Source organism: Salvelinus alpinus, chromosome 1, assembly GCF_045679555.1.
Source record: "Salvelinus alpinus chromosome 1, SLU_Salpinus.1, whole genome shotgun sequence".
Lineage (NCBI taxonomy): Eukaryota > Metazoa > Chordata > Actinopteri > Salmoniformes > Salmonidae > Salvelinus > Salvelinus alpinus.
In genome coordinates, this window is record NC_092086.1 from 35,156,658 (window position 1) to 35,161,204 (window position 4,547).

Consider the following 4,547-nt stretch of genomic DNA (forward strand, 5'->3'; position numbering starts at 1 on the left):
TACAGACCAAGACTGTGTTAGGCCTATCATTGTTTTCATTTGGAATCCGGAGACAAAATAGCCTAATAGTGTATTGGACAGCATGCAATGTGATTCGCGTAATATAACGTATTCGACTGCTTTTTTATAGGGGGACTTGGGTATAGGCTTAGGCCATTATTATTAAAAAGACTTGCCGTTCCTTTTACCGTCCTGAACGCCTTCACGAGGGAGCGGAATCACCCGGTGAAACAATACTCTTTCACCACTGCTGCTTTCCTCCGCGTCCTTCTCAACGAGGCACTCGTGTAAACGAACATGCATAGCTTACCCTGTGTTCTTCTCACCTTTCCTTCGTCTTCTCTCTGCTTCCTCCCATGCCACGACCATAAACCCGAACACGTAGTCTAGGATACGTAGTATGCAAATAAATGAACAACACGATGAGAAGCACAAGGCTGAAATAACGTTTATGTTTCTGCGTGCGCGGTGGCGCCTGTCTATAGGGACCAAACTTCGACTAGGGAATCTAATTCTCGCCTCGAGGACTTCACCTGAAATATAGACTTCTCGGTGGAGATTTCGAGATGTTAATAAACAACATATGCGCGACGCTGAACGCTACGCGGTGAACAGTCAGATGCGCGCCTCGCCTTACAGTCTGTCATCATAGGCAACGACATAGTACATTTGCATCACAGGAAAGATGAACTAGCTAAACTTGCTTGCTTTTGTGGGGGGGAAAATGCCATTGTGTTTGGTTATTGAAATATGAGCCAAACGCTCTGCAGAACTATTAGTCGTTATTTTGTAGCCGCATGATAGCCTTTCAATTTAACATAAATTATCCAACATCCATCTTTCAATAAAATAATCTTAGCCTACCCGTTGACATCGCTGAGGAAGTTCGCCTCAGCTGTGGGGGACCATCAGTCTATGAATATTCGCACACAATAATTTGGAATCTTTAGTTCATTCATACAGAATGTGCGAGAATAGACTACTTGAATGTTCTTGAGTGCGTAGAAGTCCTCTGTAGGCTACCAGCGACAGACATTTCGACATAGGCTACTGACAGAGGAGACAGAACGACTGCTATTTTCTACGTGGCATGAGTCGGTAAAGGAACCTTTGATATTTGTGTTTTGGTTCCAGGTTTGATATATCTGCATTTGAGAGTCAACAATTGTGGATAGCCTACAATGGAATATCTTAACCACCGACATTAGAACCGCATCGGTCCTTCAACACAAGGTATTTAGCCATTGAAGCCTAAAATATTTAGGAAGACATCAAAAGAGATACGTTTTGCAATGGCAAATTGAAAACGGCTTTTCTACAACCATTTCAAACGGACTGCGCAGCACACCTTTATGTGCTAGGCTAGAGACGTTATTGCTTGTTATGGAAAACTGGGACCGCCTTTACGCGCCTAAACGAAATATTGTCTTAAAATGAGGCGAGGTCGCATTACTATTTATTTTGATACGCATATGGGTATAATTCCATGAGCATAAACATGATATGAGGGATACGCCGCCACTGTTTTTGTAATTTTTAACCGGCAGGATTTTCCCCGTTTCATTCGCAGTGGTTTTGAAGATAGCAGGTTATTAATTGCTTATCTTTATGCATCCGCACGAAGAAGGACCAAGAAATGACAAACGACGGATAACCAGAGGAGAAGGAGACAGTGAAAAGAGGGGGAAGGAAGAATGAATGAGATATACTGAGCAACGAAGGAAGGAGATTGGAGGAATCAAGGTAGGACACGAAGCAAGGTTTTTAATGTTGTAGCCCATGTAGCCTGTTTGGGTCTACGGGATGCTGCACTGAATGTGACGGTGGAATCTGTCTGTCACCATGGGCAGAGAGGTGGAGAGGCGTGTAACGAGCTTTATTTATTGATATTTTATGCTTGGACATATGTGGAGTATATTTACGATGCGTAAACAACAGTTGCTTCTTGATTAAAACGTGTGGTTATTTTGTGTGTACACTCGTGTTTGACTAAGCGGACATTAATAGGTCATTTATATTGGACATCATGTCTGAAGTGCAACGTGCAATGCATTACTAATTAAATTGACAATTGTTAAATTGAATTAATGTTAAGCACACTGAACGTTATTTAGCCTCAATCTCCCTGAAATTGAAAACGGTGGACTAGTCTATACAACTAGTCTATACTACATTGTACAACGTTATGTTGATATCTGTGGTTATGCGCAAAATCACTTCCACGACAGCTATTTGGCTTGAATTTGACTGCCCGTGTCCGACACTGGTAATGGAAGAGGACTTGGGCCATTCACGGGCTTGACGTGTACGCAGATGACATGGGAAGAAGAGCGAGCGAGCTTCCTTAATATATTTAATGTATGAGTGAGCGATGAACTGTCGTGGTAAGCTTGCCTGGAAGAATTGCCTGGCTTGGAGCGCCCTATACGAGTCCAACCACCCATGAAGAAAAAACGAGCGTATGGAAAAATGCGATGAAGAGACAGAGGCAGCATAAGCGGTGTGATGTACTACCTCCCTCCATCTATTTTCCCATTTTCCAGCAGCAGCACAGTAGCAGGTCGTCTCACGGAGAGACACCTTTTATCATTTAAGGGCTCATTGCGTGTTATACAAGAAAATCCGCATTAGAGCGCAGGAGAGCTCAAAAGTGAACTGCTCGCCCGTCCCCAATGTGTGGGACTAAAGCATTAATCCCCGACCTCGTTAAACCATAGCCCAGCCTATACACCACACACTTCATATTCCATATTAACATATTCGCTACTGAATAGGCCTATACTTTCACAGATCTTTTTAGGGTAAGGGCACAGATGAAATGGAAGCCTGCAACTAACATAATGCAAACAGCATAATTGAAACAGCCACTCAGTTTTTCTAGCCTACATCAGCACATGCCAAAGTTAGTTTTGGAAGGATACATTTTATGGATCTTAATGTCCACTCCACACATATGCAGAGAAGTAGCAGGTATTGTACCATTCTTTCAAAAGGCCCATAACAGGCTCACTGGAATTCAAATCCCTTTACGTATTAAAGCGGTTATTTTGTGCATTCAAGAAGCCTCTGGCATCCTTCTAGAATTGGTTGAAAGCCAAACATTCTCTCTGCTTGAAGACAAGACAGAAGGATTTATGTGTCTCTGTCTGCGTGTCACATCACCATCAGAAAAATGATTATTGGATTTCAGTGGGTTGATTAATAGTCAGGCATTAGCATGGTATTAATGATACCCCCATCTTGTAATATGGAGCTAATCAGAAGTGGATTTATATCACTGAAATCATTCCTATGGCGTTTTGGCGGTTGTCATAATAGAAGCCATACGTAATATGTGAAGAGTCAAATGTTCACATGTGCTGAAGAAATCATTTGTATCCAAACCTACATGAAAATAAAGCCATGTTTATATTCAATCCATATTCTAGCTCTTACACACACGCACACACACACAAACGCACACACACACACCTATTTTTCATACAAATAACACTAGTGGCTCCTACAGTCCTTTCCATATTTCCCTAGCAACGTCCACCCTGTTCAGCATATGAATTGGTTCACCCCCCAAAGCTACTCATAAGACTGACTAAATGGATATGTTAATACAAACTAAGTCAAGAGATACACCGCTGATACAAATTCCTCCACAAACAGCCCAGGACACAACACAGTGCCCTGTGGAACACCTGCTGCATCGTATGGTCCATTGAACTGCTAATCATCATTTACGAAAATGGTACATACAGTGCCTTCAGAAACTATTCATACCCCTTGACTTATTCCACATTTTGTTGTGTTACAGACTGAATTAAAAAATGGATTTTAAAAAAGCTCACCCATCCACACATAATACCCCATGTTTTTAGACATTTTTGTAAATGCATTGAAAATGAAATACAGAAATATCTCATTTACAAAAGTATACACACCCCTAAATCAATACTTTGTAAAAGCACCTTTAGTAGTGATTACAGCTATGAGGAGTCTTTCTGGGTACGTTTCTACGAGCTTTGCACACCTGGATTGTACAATATTTGCACACATTCTTAAAAAAATTCTTCAAGCTCTATCACGTTGTTTGTTGATAGCCATGGCTAGACAGCCATTTTCTAGTTGTGTCACTGCTCAACTGAGGGACCTTAGAGATAATTGTATGTGTGGGGTACAGAGATGAGGTAGTAAACAGTTATTGCACACAGAGTGAGTCCATGCAACTTATTATGTAACTTGTTTAACACATTTAGTCGTGCCATAACAAAGGGGTTGACTAGTTATTGACTCAAGAGTTTTCAGCTTTTCCTTTGTAATTCATTTGTAAACATTTCTAAAAACATAATTCTACTTTGACATTATGGGGTATTGTGTGTAGTGACACAACATTTTAACATTTTAATTTAATCGATTTTAAAAATAAGGCTGTTACACTACAACATATAGTATTCCATAAAAGAAGCAAAAATGTCAATTTGAGTCTGTAGCCTGAATTCATGATCAGCCAGCCTGCTCCGGTCCATTCCATTGCATTAGGTTGAGGTGTTCACTGA

General features: G+C 41.0%; 1 protein-coding gene across 3 annotated transcripts in view; it reads left to right on the forward strand.

Moving 5' to 3' along the window:
* The first annotated feature begins 281 nt into the window (after positions 1 to 281).
* The window catches only part of LOC139574180 (adhesion G protein-coupled receptor L1-like), a 222,293-nt gene continuing 218,027 nt past the window's right edge, over positions 282 to 4,547 (forward strand). Inside the window, exons 1-2 of one of the 3 annotated variants that reach the window (XM_071398519.1) lie at positions 282 to 1,233; positions 1,571 to 1,743. The gene's annotated coding sequence lies outside the window, so the exon portion shown is untranslated. Of the gene's footprint in view, positions 1,744 to 4,547 lie in introns of all 3 variants that reach the window. The other 2 variants (XM_071398529.1, XM_071398510.1) reach the window with 2 other exon arrangements.